Source organism: Pygoscelis adeliae, unplaced genomic scaffold, assembly GCF_000699105.1.
Source record: "Pygoscelis adeliae isolate BGI_AS28 unplaced genomic scaffold, ASM69910v1 Scaffold108, whole genome shotgun sequence".
Classification (NCBI taxonomy): domain Eukaryota; kingdom Metazoa; phylum Chordata; class Aves; order Sphenisciformes; family Spheniscidae; genus Pygoscelis; species Pygoscelis adeliae.
Window position 1 is genome coordinate 5617065 of NW_008825498.1, and position 15629 is coordinate 5632693.

Genomic DNA, 15629 nt, shown 5'->3' on the forward strand with positions numbered 1-15629 from the left:
TTACAGTTGCTTTCTCGGATGCCTCCCGGTGTGCCCTGTATCTCCTTTGCTTTAAATTCTTCTCTTCTGCTGTCTACTTTCCAGACTTTTTAAAAGTGATCCTAAAACCCTGCAGCCTTTATAAAATAGAGCATTTTTCAACACACTGTTTCTTTTTGCATTCCCTATTACATAGAACTGTCTTCTCAAAATCAGTGCTTTGAGGGAAATGAAGCAAGAAGACAAGTTTCACTGCAGCTGGAGCAAACTTACACAGCCTGGAAGAATTACCACAAATCTCTTTTTACTTTTTTGTCTCTGAGAAAACAATTGCCCATGGTCATTAGAATTAAAAAAGAAAACAACAACACTTTTTAATGATTTTTTCTCATTCCCAACTGAAATTTTGGTGCCATAGACAAACAAATTTATAGGAAACCAAGCATCCTTAGCATTCAATCCTCTTATTAGCACAGCAAAGCAAAAAAAAAAAAAAAAAAATTATTCTGGTTGTTGGGACTGATATGAACAATCACATGTGGAGATGGATCTGTTCACTCCAGGTCATTCCACTACAGACATTGATTGTTCAAGTCATCACAAAATATTGCTATTCATTACTATTCCTAATCTTCATCAGAGCTTGTACAGTGATGGCTGAATGTAAATATACAGTACTAGCAGTGTAAACAGAGTGCAAGCAATGTCAATACCGTATTCAAGTACTGCTCAGCAACACATGGAGAGTCAGCAAAATAGGAAGTTGAATTTGTAAAACCGAGCAATTAATCTTTCAGAACTGGAACATGCAAAGGCGAACAATGCCTGCTTCCTCCCCCTCTCCTGCCCCTCCCTGCAACATTTTCTGTCCCCTGATTTACCCATTAAAAGTTAGGGGTTTTAGGCTTTAAAATGAGCAAAGAGTTCACTCTTAATGTCTGGGCCTCTGATGTCATTTACTCTGTATGATATTACATTGCTTACAGAGCATAAAGTGCATCTTCAGTCATAGCAAATACTTTTGTCAAAATCCTGAATCTGCACATTTCTGAGAGTTTCTACTGTAAAAAATACAGTGATTTGGAGAACAGGATTTTCATGCAGCCTTCCTTGATGCCTGATAGGCACCAATAAGTAAAATTCTAAACAAACAGTAGTGGTGGGAAAACAAAGAGAAATATTCATGATACCAGCACCAGATCCTTGCAGCATGGTAGCATTGCTGCTGAGTAAAATGAACCACTTTCAGACAGCCCTGGCCATCCCCATGACAACCTATGCCTCTTAAGGCAGTGGGATTCTGGACTTATTCTTTTGTTTCCACTAGGGGTGACCATTTTCCTCACAAGAAAAACGTATTAGTCCTACATGGCATTCAAGCTCCTGATAGACAATCTGAAAATCTGAAAACCAGTGTAAACTTACTGTAGAAGCAGTAAAAAAAGTGTAAACAACAAAATTTCTGCACTAGTCTTGGTCACTGAGCACTAAAGTTAAGGTTTATTTTTGAAATAATGTTACTGGAATATAAAGCTATTAGATATGAGAAATAGTTAGGGGGGGTTGTTTGGGGTTTTTTTGAGGCTATTGACCACACTCATTCTTTAATAAAACCAGCTTTATCTTATTGTGTCCATATTAATTCTGATCCATGCATCTCAGCAGAGTGCAATGATCTTTTTGTGTGTGTTTAGTAACCACAGGTGGGATATACTTCAGAAATTGAGGTTTAAGTATTTGGGATCTTGCCTGAATCTGAAACAGCAATCGTTTACTTCCTAAATCTGTGGTTTACCTAGTTTCCCAGATTAAGTCTGGTTGGGCTGACGTGCTCCATAGAAGGCTCTATTTGGGAAGCAGATGTCTGTGTATTGCCTCGGATGCTGTTGCATGACTATGTAGAGAGATAAGCACCAAACATGGTGGTATCAATGACCTTTTGCATAAATTGGTGGCATAGGAGACTTGAGCTGTAGAACCATTTTGAGGCTCTGTGTCTTTAACTGGTATGTCCACTAAGTTATGCTAAAAAGGGGGCTCTCTTCCTGTTATCTTCGCCACTCCTTTTCCTCTGGCCACAAACTTGACTGGATTAACAGGATTAGCAGTGGCTGCTGTCTTTGCCCTCTTCTGTTCAACCTCACCTTTATTCCCTGCCTGCCTCAGAATGAGGAGTAAGATTTCCTTTGCTCAACAACATCTCCTAAGGGGAGAAAAGCATCTAATAATATCTATCGTATTTCTTTCCCTTTAAGAGACCCCTATACCTACAAAAGAGAGACATGATCTTCAAAGGATTGTTTCAGGATCATTTTCTGGATGTCTCCATCTCTCATAACATCTCGGATAATTGACGTCACCCACTTCTCTCTCCCCTACTACAAGAAAACACAAATTTTAGTCTAAGCAATGGATCCCATTTTTCTGTTGTCCAACATATAAAATGTCAATTATTTTTTTTTGTCTTAAAATAGCAATTTCAGAGCATTCAATGGTCTTGTGCTTAAGACATCGGACATCTGGATTCCATCGCAGTTTTTCAGAATTATCAATTGATCAATATTGATTCTCAGTGGGTTAACAAAGTAACAAATAAAACCAACTCTTTTAAAGTCTTTTATATAACTGATAAAAGGATGATTTAGTACAAAGATACGTATTTTTGCATTTGTTTTGAGGACTTGTGACAACATCTGAATTAAACCACTCAGACCTTCCAGCTTAAGTGGAAAGACAAAATATGTTCAAATCTAGAAAATAAGGTAGAGTTTACCTTTCCTTTTTTTACAGTTATAGGTCATAACACTCAATACTTGGTGATATTAGAGCCACTGAAAAAGATCCACACTCTAGGTAGCTCTGTCTCAGAAATGAAAATAAATATGGTTTTATAGGCAACTTAATTAGTTCATGATCATGATTACTTCATGTAGGTTATAGAAAAAGCACAGGCTCCTCTCAGTGAGAACTTTCAAAGATTTGGCTGTGATAAAATTATTAAAAGAATTGTTCCCTGTTAATCAAACTAAATGAAGACCATATCACATTACTAATAAGAAAAATAAATTATTAAAATACTGTCTCTTTTATGTTACAAATATTATTGCCATTTTAATTACATATTGTCATTAATAAAATACAAAAAGGAACAGTTAAGACTTGGAGTTAATGTGGTTTTTTTCCAGCTTTTCTGTTTCTGCACATTTTGTATCTGTATCAAGGTCATCAGCTCTCAAATAATGTAGCTAAAAATTGATTTCTGAATAGTCTCCTGCTGTGCTTGATGTCATTTTCTGTCCTTATAAAAGACAAGAAACTCCAGGAAGAAAGTAGAATTTCTTTTTTCACAAGATCTTTCTTTTTATGTCCTATTGTTGCCATTTTTTAACTTACAGATTCGTTTATCTGATCATCCACCCAAAAGAAAAGTTAATTATTCTTGAGTTTTATGTTCCTTTCTAGAAACCTAACATACATATATCTGACAATGCTTTTTCGAATCAGTAGCTTCATGTACTGAGCAAGAAAATTTTCAAAAACCTTTCTGAGTCTTTGCTTTTTTCATTTTATTGTGTGTCTTTTGGTGAAATTATTTATTTATGGTTTGAGTTTTCTTGTCTCCCTCAAAGAAAACACAAAAACATCTCTGTTGTAAAAAGGGCTTGATCCCCAAAGAGTTATAAAAGCAACATTTGAATTTTAGTTGGTCAGGAAGCCAAAAAATAATGCATAAAATAAAGATTTTTAAAGGAGTGTTAATTTTATGCTTAAAAAGAATAAGTCAAAAGCTCATACAGACACTGCCTTTCTTCTTTTGCCTTCTTCCTTCTGCAGGAAATGTAAAATTGCTACATCTCTTTCATTACATTAATCCTTGTAGCACCTTGCTACCAATAAACTTGCACGTACTCTGCTGCAGACAGATGGAATCAGCTGCAAAGTCAGAACATGAAATGAGCCTAGTTTAAGTCAACACCTAGAAAATGTTTATTCCACAAGTTATTTTTGTTGGTAATTAAACAAGTTAATCTAAACCCAAAAGCTGTGAGTAGAATACTAGAAGAGTGCAAGTGAATCCTGGGGAAGGGCAACAACATTAAAATGGCCATATGATAAGAAGTAAATGTAAGATAAAAAAGGAGTTGTTAAAGACTTGAAACAGCTAAAAGAATTAAGTCGTGCTAGGGAGCCATAGAAGAGAGGAAAACAGCAATCTGAATTTTGCAAGAAAACTGGCAGGCTAAGATAGGCAACAGCCTTATTATATTCTTGAATAAGTATACATTAACGCCGGAGTAGGCCAAGACTTGCACTGTCCAAGAACACTCATTAAGAATATTCTAAGCATATACTTTATCTATCAATAAATGGCTGGTTTCAATTTTTTTCTCCAACTTAAGTGCTTTAGGGATGAGTTATGCTGTAAGACAAAAGCACTGTGACTCACCCACCTGACAGATATTGTTTTCTATGGTTGTCTTTTGGAACATGCAGTCGTGCAAATATTTCAGTGCATGTTTCTGAAGATGAAGTATCTTGAATATATACACTTGCAATATCATATGCTGTAAAAATATCTTTCCTGTGTATCAGCAATGATGGGGAGAGGGGATGGGAGCGAGGGAGGAATGAAAGGTAATGAGGAAATAGGAGGGAAAGAAAGGAAGGAAAGGCAGAGGGGAGCATTACAATTTACCAGAACCGTGTTTAAAAATCTTGTTCTTGTCTAGGAAGGAGAGTTAAAAGTGATATTATTTCTCTCCAGAGAAAATAGTGAGAAGTGAAGATAAAATTTTTAAATTACATTATATTTACCATTGATTTTTTTCTCCATAATGTTGACTGATCAGTGGAAAGTGAACCAGTATTCTTAAAATCTGAAACAGCATTCATGATTAAAAAGACCAATCAAGAACAAAAATGTTACATATTGAGATAATTCACTGCATAATGGACCTCTTGACTCTGTATGCAAATACAGGGATTCATTGAATCTCTACTGATACAGGACAATACTAGGACAAGAATGAATAATCTTACTAATAAGAATTAAAAAAGGAAATAATTGCATAAAAAATATAATTGGAAAGGGTGAGGAAATTTTTTTTCCCCTGGTGTTGTATGCATGTAGAATCATGTTGAAGAAGTTCAAACAAAAACAACAGGGAATATCAGCTGAATATGAAGAATGGGAAACAGAACAAGTGAAAAAAATTAGGACAGAAGGAACTTCTCTCAATAATTTGGGCAATCATTCAATATTTATTTTTTAGCTTCACCAAGCCAGTTGGGATTTGATGGGACTTGATAGGTTATGCCTGACAGTGTTTGAGATGGGATTTCCATTACATTTAGACAAAGCATGAGCTTTATTGCAGTCAGAATGCAATGATAAAAGTGGAGGGATCAAACTACATACAATCAGCTGTAGTGGCAGTGTGTATACAATTATATATTCAACATGGTGACAGGTACATAAGCAACTGGACTTATGAAGATGTTGTAGTTTATGGAACTGTTGAAGATTACTTCTTTACCTGAGAAATTGCACAATTTAACAAAATAGTTTTTATATGAATTTGCAACCATATTTTCAAAGACCAAAAAGATTTATTACAGGAAAATCCCAGCAGTAGTGATGGAAGGGGATAGATTGAACAGGATGAAGGGCTTTGTACCTATGTTCATACAGAGTAAATATTTAAAAAAGGTTAGACATGACAAGAATATCTATGGCATAGGTACTGAGAAGCTGGAAAAGCAGAAGTGACAGAACAAAAATTAGGTTTCAAAGGCAGTAACTTGGGCACCAACTAGATAAGTTTGTGAGACTTCCAACCTCAGAGAAGAGAAAGACTCAGTGGTCAGAAAAATATGAAATGCATTGTTTCTGAAAATAAACATATCACAAAAATAAATTAAAAAATTGAATGAGACCTAATAAATATAATTAAGAGAATGAAATGAAACTTTCTTTAGAAATGTGCTTGGAAATTAAGGTACCACTTAGAGAAAGTAATCATTCAAAGACAATGAAAGGAAGAAAAAGGAAGAGAAGACTAATGACTGCTTGGAGATAAAGGAGATAGAGAAATTGGTAGGAGTGAGGTTCAGGCAAACAAATTTAGCAAGCAACAGGTAAATGTTATTTGTGCAATAAAACTATGTGTGCCACTGGCTCTCAAGTTAGGGACAACTGTATGTAATAATAAAAACATTCTTCAAAACAGCACTAACAAAGTTGTGCCAAAAGTCTCAGTGTCAGTTTTCAGGGCAGGTATTTTGTTTTAAAAATGTCCACCTTACAGCTGTGATACTTAAAGTTTCTGGGTACCAGTGCTGTGATTCTCATAGCTGATGTAAAAGAAAGTGTAACAAGGCAAACTTTCAGTGCAAACAACCTAAGATGAGACATTAGAAACAAAGGAAGGGACCTGGATTTTTTTTAATTATTTTTAAATTTTTTTATTTATTTAAAACAAATAACATACACCAGCAGAATTTGATTCTCTTAGGAAGAGTATGGTAATTTGGGGAACGTAAGAAAAAATTTTTTCTAGGTTACATCTATTACAGAACAACCCACTTTGAGTTTAAAAATCTTTTCTTGATTGGTCACAAGGGTAGAAGTGAGCATGTGCCCAAACTACACATCTGGATGAAGTAGGAACTATCATGTACTAAATCTGTTAAATTTTATAACAATAATAGAAACTCATCTCAGAGCATCTTGTTTTTTTTTCTTTTTCACTAAAGAAAATAACAGATTTTTTAAAATTTTTTTTTTGTACATTTGGCCAAGAAAATTCTACTCTTTCTACATAGGAGGTTTAATTGTGTGAGAAGAGCTGCATTTATTTCACTTCAGTTTTGATTTTGCAGTTTAAGAAAAGGTGTGTTAAAAACACCAGCATCATGCAACCCTTGTATGAGTCACCATTTATAAGTAGTTGCATTTAGAAGAACAAAAAGCCTCGTCTGTGCTTTTTCACAGCAGACTCAAATAGACTAGCATCTTAGGAGAAGAGTACTCTGTCTCCATGACACCTTGAAATATCCAGTTACCATAGTACCCACTATTTTAAAAGATTGGTCGTTCCAAACAGATTAGTAGGAGCATGAAAGAACCAATCCAGAATGTATTTAAATGCTCCAGTATCCTATTCCAGCAAGTTTTTACCAGATAGCAAGGGCTTTGTTTAATAGCTTTGTCGGTTACTGTTCCCTTTGTAGTATCATGTATGAAAAAAAATGAATTATATGATGAAAAAGATAAGCAATAAGTTCTCTGTGAGGATATTTATAGGTATAGTTTGTAAAGCACATCAGCTCAGAAAACCAAAATAATTCTTTTTTGTTTATCTGTTAAATTCTACCCTAACAAATATTTCAAAGGGTCTGTCTATGCAGTCTTTTACAGATAGTTATAAGCAAATAGAGTGCATCTCTCAGACAATCAGAGGCTATAGATATTTCCAAAGTTTTCTATCCTATTTGGAGCTGCTGATTTTCAGATCCAGTAAGAAGTACGTACTTAATTCATTATTAGCTACTTTATACTTTTTTACTTCAATACCCATAGTAACATCTTGCAAAAGGACAAACCATTTGATGGAGAAGAATATGGGATATCCTTCAGAATGGTGATTATAAGTTGAGAAGCAATAACTCTGGACAACTCCCTGGCAAAAAAAAATAGGATCCTGCAGACTTGGAGACAAAGGGCAATGAATAGGAATAGAAAAAAAGATCCAATAAAATATACGGAATGGCTGAAACTGCTAGTGAAAGTAGTGAAGTAATGGTCTAGCATCCATACTTTAAGAAGAAAGATGAAAGATTAAAGTTAGTGAAGAAAAGGCATTAATAGATAATTTATTGACTTAAAGAAAATCTTTACAGTAAAAGCTATAGAAAGCTTGATATGTTTAGATTATCAAAGATAAATTAAAGAGAAGTCTCAAATGTTTTAAATTAGTATCTTCACAGACACTTCAGCAACAATGATTATTTAAAAGAATTCAAGAGGTGTTAGTTGGTAGAAATTAAACCCAGACAGATTCAAATTTTGTGACAACATACGTATTTTTGATAGAGCAGGCTGGTAATTGTTACAGTGTCTGCCAAGGGAAATAGCAAATTCTTTATCTTTTGATAGCTTCAAGTCAACAGGGACATAATTTGTTAGTGTAGTATTTTGCTCTGCAGAAGTTATTGGGTTCATTTTCCATACTACCTGAAGAATGACATTCTAAAGGTGCTACTAAAGTTTTTATTTTTGTTAAAAATTTAAAGATCTTGAGTTAGATTGTGGAATCCTATCTTGTAGATGGATGTTATTACTGGCCTTGATCTTACAGAGGCTTACACAGATGCTTTATCTTACACGCTGTGTAGTTAATTTGTCTACTCACAATATATAGAGATTAAGAACTGCTGAAGGAAGGTCCCCAGTAATACTTAAGTGAACTGATGACCAATTTACTTTTCTTAATTAAGTGATAGGAAGGTAAGGCTGAAGTTTTTAGCCTAGCGATCTCTGGAAAGAGCTGGGATTGCAACACAAAGTTAGGTGTAAATATTTGTTGACTTAAGCTGGTAAGAGTGAAATGGAGTCAAGCTTTTGGTTTCTGTCTGAGTTTTCAGATGAGTGTTCATCTCCAGGTACCACAGAATACCAAATATATCTGACTCTATCTCAGAGATCAGGCACAGGAAAAGTGAATGCCAATGTATTTCCAGACCCTGCCCTGCAAAAAAAATGTTTTTGTTTTCGTTTTTTTTTTTTGTCTGCCAAAACAACTACCAAGTTAGGAGAAAATTTTACTTTGCTACACAAGTAAAGGTTGCACAAAATTCTTAATGTCTAACTACCCATTAGCAGTTTTATTTATCCTACACAGCCCTAAATAGTTTGTGTGTAGAAGACAAGACAATATTTAATTCCCACAGCAATTCAGAGAAAGAAAGGATCATGAGTTACCAGGGACTGTTGGCTTAAGCATGATACAGATGGTAAAGAGCTTCCTCACTAGAGGTTGGGGTGCTGAGCTCTGCAACTAGCTCTTTAACTTCTGGTTGGATAGATTGTAGGGCACATTAACAAAGACAATTTGTACTGGGAAGTGTAAGTTTAATTTGATTCTCTTTTAAAGCAAAATAATTGTATATAAGCTCATAGTATTATACCACCTATGCATAAAAATTAAAGAGCTAGTTATGCAGAAAGTTCAATTGCTAGTTTAGAGCTTTTGGATTGTCTAACTGAAACTGGACTTATTACATGCAGAACACTCCTGATCAAGCATGCACAAATGTCTTGGTATGCCTCTTACACAGGAGAAATATAAAATGTGTTCTTTTTGTTATAAACTATTCAAAACCTAATTGAAATATTACACAGGAAATAAAACAACCTTTCTCATTTGCAACTGCTGGGTATGAAAAGTAGAGACAAGTGACCAGAAAATTACTTTAGTTGTCCCCAAATTGTCAAATTCATAAGCACAACTGAAATAGAAAATCCTGCTGTGCAATCTAGGCACAGATTCTGAAATTCAGAGTACCTGGTAGGTGAGCTGCCAAGGGTCTGTCTGGCTTTTGGGATAAATGAAAGAAAACTATGGGCTTCCTCATCCTTTTGCCAATTGGCAATAGTTCCTAAAGGGATGTTCTCTTGATCTGGAATTGCAGCAACACAGGAGCTCTTAAACCCACAAATCAACTCTTTACAAAAATTCACACCATGACTGTTCTTGCTGGACAAGACAAGTAGCCAAGTGTGTACTGCTGGCCTTTGAGGGTTTCCTCATATATTGGGAACACCTAACTGTCTGTTCAGGGAAGCAAATGTAACACACATGCACAGCAAGAGTCAGGAGCTCAAGTCTGTTCTTCTCACTATAAACACCTAACATGTTAATGTGGCTTGAAATTATAGTAACCTCATAATCCCTTTTTCACATACTATGAATTACCAGAAAATCCCATTATTCCAGAAGCCTAAATTCAATAGATTTCAGTTTTTCTTTATGAGGTGTTTTCAGACCTGATAATTTCACAAACATCAACAAGTTTGACTGATAGTTACCTGAATGAAAAGTGAGTGACTAGTAGTATAAACTGGAGAGCAATTAGTGAGGACTGGCAGATGGCAACTGAGCACGGGACTGGCAGTGGAAAACCGCAGAGCAGACAGCAATGCTTACAGTATGACAGACTGCCTGACTGGAAAAAAGCTTGAATGCTCTTGTGTTGTTTTCCCCAGTGTTTTAATGGTGGACACAGAAGTTCAAATTTAACTTTACGTCCATCAGACCTTTTGGAGAGTTAATCTAAATTGAACACTATACACATAGTATCTTTATATATGCTTTTCTGTCATCAAAATGTAGCCCCTTTCTCCTGTGACTCTGATGCTTACCAGAAGTCTGCAATGACACAGGGAGTACAACCCCACTGTGGGTACTTCTGAAAATAAGAATCCAATTAAAAGACATAAAAGAAATTAATACATAAACAAAGAATTTTCTAAGAAAATTTCATATTCCCTGAAAGTGTAATTCACTGATAAGAATTATATTTTGTTCACCAGCAGGCCTCATTTGACTGCTTATTCCAGATAACCTTAAGTCAGACCTGGACTCCATCCAAGTTTCCCCAGTTCTTTGGGATGTAAGTTCATCCATAGTGTCTATGTAAGGACTGAAGAAAGAGACTCCAAGACTTCTCCTAGTTAGGTCACCTTTGCCCAGTTGACTTTATTAGCATTACAGTACTTTTCAACATTTCTCATTAGAATAGGAAAATGTTAGTTACACCGTTAATGATTCTTCTTTTCTTTTAAACTAAATCAATTCATGTTCTCTTTAATCTTATGCATTCTTGTGTAATGAAAGCGTCAAAGTTTACTTTGCTGTTTCCAAAACCAAGTGAAAAATAGCAGCAGTTCAAGTAGTTAAACGAGTATTGGGCTAAGAAATCTGTTGGCCATCACATTTGATTTCTCTTTATCAAAATTCAGGGGATATTACGTGGTCTTTAGTGCTGATCTTAAAAAATACTTTTACATTCCATATACAGGTCTATTTTCATACTCCAAAAACTGTAATCTAATATTGTTATTGTTTTTCATTTCTCATTTATATTGAATATCTAATTTACAAAACTTTCCTAACAATTTTCTTGGCTAAACAGTAGGTACAAGTCATGCCTGCTTCTTGAGCATATTTTGCTCTCTCCTTCCTATAACATATGATTTTGCCTGTGATACTAGTAGTTTTAGTATCATTTTGATGCTAAAGATCCTTGAATTAGAGTACAAATATCTCAGCTGTTTCTTTCTGACTTACTTATCTTACCAGTCAGAAACAGACTTTCACAAATTATATTGCCTTTGTAAATGTTACTGTCATCAATATTATAACTCTTTGCTGTCCATTCTGCTTATTTATGCCACTTTAGCCAATGCTGTATCTTTCCTAAATGGACATATACTTCTCTATAAACTAAAGTAAAGTGTGAACACAAGAAAAAAAAATACTATTTTTAAATTACTGATGGATAGTTACTGCAGTAATGAGTTTATAAATTATAGTTATTGTTTATTAGATGCATTTCTAATGGTTTTCATTTAACACATGACTTGTGGCATGTTTATATTTTTGAATTAAATTAAGTTAATTCAAATAAAATTTCTGTAAATATAAAGATTAGGAATTTGAAATCTGATTTTTGTTAATAGTTTATGATATTTGTTCATAGTTCACAATTTCTGTCATAAATCAACTGTGCAAAACTCTTTTAGAAGAAAACAAGGAAAAAGTTGTTGAAAGCTATCAGAAAGAAAAAGTTGGTATTATTTTTCTAGTACGCTCCAGGATGGAAAAAACCCAACCCTGAATTATCACAAAAATGTATTTTGCTAGGCAAAAAGCCCCTATTCATAAAATTACTTTTTATGAGCAAATGACAATTCTATGATGTAGAAGAACCAGAGAAGTATGACCTCTCAATTAGTTTGGTTTGAATTTTTATTCATATATTATATTTAAACAGCAAGCTACATGAGCAAGACACGTTCCTGGCCTACTTGTATGTTTACATCTAAGTGCATGCTAAGTGGTTTTGTAAAGGCACACAAATAGATCTATGTATATAGATCAATTTATATCTATAAATTCTGTAGACACCTAGTATTTTGTGTAGATGTGGTCTTTCATCTTCATTTTCTGTCTGTTAACAAATCCTATTTTTTAAAGAAAAGCTTTAAAACATTCAAAAAATTTATGTTTGAAAGAAGAAATATATTTAAGTCAATGTTAACTCCAAGTCTGCATCATGTCTTTGACAGCTGTCATCCCTGAAAAATAGTTATGTTGCCAAATAATTTCTGTTTAGTGTAAGTGCACAAAACATTGTGCACGTGGGAATCTCTGTATCTCAGTTTTTTCTTGGATTTTCTCCCAGAAGAAAGACATTATACACCTACATTGCTCTCGTAACCATATGCCTAAAATCAAATGCTTCACCTTAATTAGAAACAGAAAAGAACAGGATGATGAAACACAACCCTAATATCATTATAATCTAGTATTATAGATTGTATATATAATACTGTAGATTTTCACTCTGAATTTTACTAAAATGATCATCTTTATAACAAAATAACATGGATGAATTAGAAAGGAAATGGATGGAAATAACTAAGTATGATCAATGATAAAAATTATAGTTACTGGAAACAGCTGTAGTATGGACCATGCTGAGAAAGAAAGGAGCATGAAGTTTATCTTCAGGGTGATGAGTAGAGAAGTAGCAAGACCATCAAGAGCAAAAAGATCTATTTGTTGACTATTCGGCAAGAAAGACATACCCTTTCTCAGCCCCAATTTGAGGTAATAATTCCTCTCCACACTAGCTTTTTTGTACCTTCCAGGCAATTGAAGTATAAATTAAACCATTCAATGCAACTTATAGTGAAATTTCATCAGAAATGTACCAGGCTGACTCCTCATCTCTGTGAAGAAGATAAAGACTGGTACATTTCTATTTTATTAGATGTCACATTGCACTTTTGGGGGCTTGGTACCTTCCCTATCTTTCATTTTTGCACTTTGATATTAGTTTTGTTTGCACACTACTTCAAGTTTTCTTTTTGGTTGACAAACTGCCAGTATTATTTTTAGTATTTTCTTTTTACTGCTTAATACCTTGCTGGACAAGCGTTCGGCATTTGACAAATAAAGAGACACAGGAGTTTCAAAACTTAATAAAAGTTTCAGATTAACAATACCACAATAACAACAGAATATTAACAAACACATTGTTAGAACACACCAAAGTTGTGATCCCATTGTGTGTTTCTTCTCTTACTGCTTTTTTTTTTCTCTTGTTTTCTTTTTCCAGGATACTGGCACGTAATGTTTCACTTCCTTCACGCTCCTGCATTCATTTCCAGTTCTTAAATTAACGACTCAGCTGTGTGGTGTGACTCTGGCACCCAGAGGGTTTTATATGGCCATCTTCATTCAACTGTAGATTGGCAGAAGCTGATAGGGAGATCTGGGGAAATGTTACAAAATTTTTGCCCTGCTCTGCCTTAAAAAGCCCATTTGTGTTCAGGGGCTGCTTGAGCAGATAAACCTTGACTTCGTCTGACCCCTTTATGTGTTCTTGTGTTTTGTCCTGGAATTCACCTCCTACCCAGAAGTATATGCCATCATCACCCTGCATTTCCTTACTGTGGTGGGACAAACCTTAAAGTGCCAGGTTCTCTTTCATCTGGACAAACATGCAAAGAAACTTTATGATGTATCAAAAGACTTAAATGGGCTGAGCTATATTAGATATTCCCTTCTCTCTTATCTGTAAACTTTGAACCACAGTTGCTTTGAGTTTCTGTAACTTGTTTTGTTAAGGAAGAGAGTAACATACTTTCACCCTTTTATATAAGCTCAAAAAATCTTCTGGAAGGTCACTGGATTTATAGGCATTTGTGGAGAATAACTGATGAGAGATAGAGTGGAGATGATGAGAGAAGTCAGTTTAAGTCATGCCTAAGAGTCATAGAAGATAAGCAGAATGTCACTGCAGTCCTCAAGAAGCATGGTAAAGGACCAACTATTTTACCAAAGGGAGAGTTCCTCTTGGAACTTCTTATATCATTTTGTGAAAGGATATTTAAATTATTTTTAAAATAAGTAACTGAACTTTTGCAGTTGTTCCTTTTCTGGTCAATGTGGGAATATCTTTTCACTCACCCCATCCCTTCACGCTTACGAAGAAATAATAGTCTTGCAATGTATGTCTTCAGTGTAACAAAGTTTATTGCACAGTGGAGAGCAGCAAGCTTTTATAAACAGAAAAATATTTCTTTTGGAATAGCTAATGCTATTTCCATCATCATTCTGCATTGCACATGATCCCCACATTTAAATATTATTCCTTTTTCATACTGGCCACCTTCAGGTAAGAGCAGCACAGCTTTCACTACTGGGAAATCACGGAATTTCCAGAGGAAACACGCTGGGTTCTTAACTCTATAAATATGCATAAATTTTCGACACAAAGTTTACTCGGGTCATAAAAGAAAATTAGTAAACCAGGTGTTACTGGCTTCCGGGGTCAATACATGGTTATACACAAAATAAAAATCCTTGGTTTCTTTTAATGTGATCTCACATGTTTATTACCATCAAACGAACCTGGATTTTTATAGTATTTAACTATCTGTCAAACCTTTCAAATTCACTGTCAGTCTAAGATCTCTGTAACCATGTTCAGAGGTAAAAATATAACTAGAGTACAATCAAACTTCATAGTTTTTAAAGGTGTCACTAATTATAAACATTATAACAGCTTTGTCCATTAAATGTTATAACTACTTTACAAACAGAAGCAGATAAAAGTTCATAATTTTTCTCATGTATATTTCCAGCAAAATTTTCAAGCTGATATAATGTGATATGCTTTTCAGCAGTGATTAGGGATTCATATCACTGAGACTTCTTTACAAACAGGCAGTGCAGAAACAATCAGAAGTATTTATTTTCTTATCAAATCATTTCCCACTATCTGACTTATGGTAGCCTGACCACACATTTTCTCTCAGCATGCCATAATTGTGAAGCAGAGTGCATTAAGCTTAAGCTGCAAATATGTTTTGTTTTTAAGTGTAAGAGAGCCAGCAGAGACTGCATTGGCTGATTTATAAAGAGAAAATAAACAAATGAAATTTTACAGATTACCTAAGCAACAACTGAAGTCTATAACTACTTTGAAAGTATAAATAGGAAAAAAAAAATAATCTTTATACCAGTGATTTAAGGAGAATAAGCAGCAGATTGGAGGGAACTCAGAAAAGAACAGGGAGTTATTAGAAGCTTACTTGCCTGCAGATCTATTAGTTTCCACCAGAGTGGTGGTCAAAATCTTATTGTCTGAATCATTTTAAAGTAGTTTGCAAAAGTCACTATAAAATGCACAAACATACTGGAAGGAAGATGGACTGACCACACAACTTAATAACTCTTTTCTATCTCTACATTTTCATTTCTATGACTATCACAGTCAATTAGAATCGCACTGGGAAATCTAAGACAGACTGCTTATAAAGAAAATATAAAACTGATGCCTCATAGACCTATTTT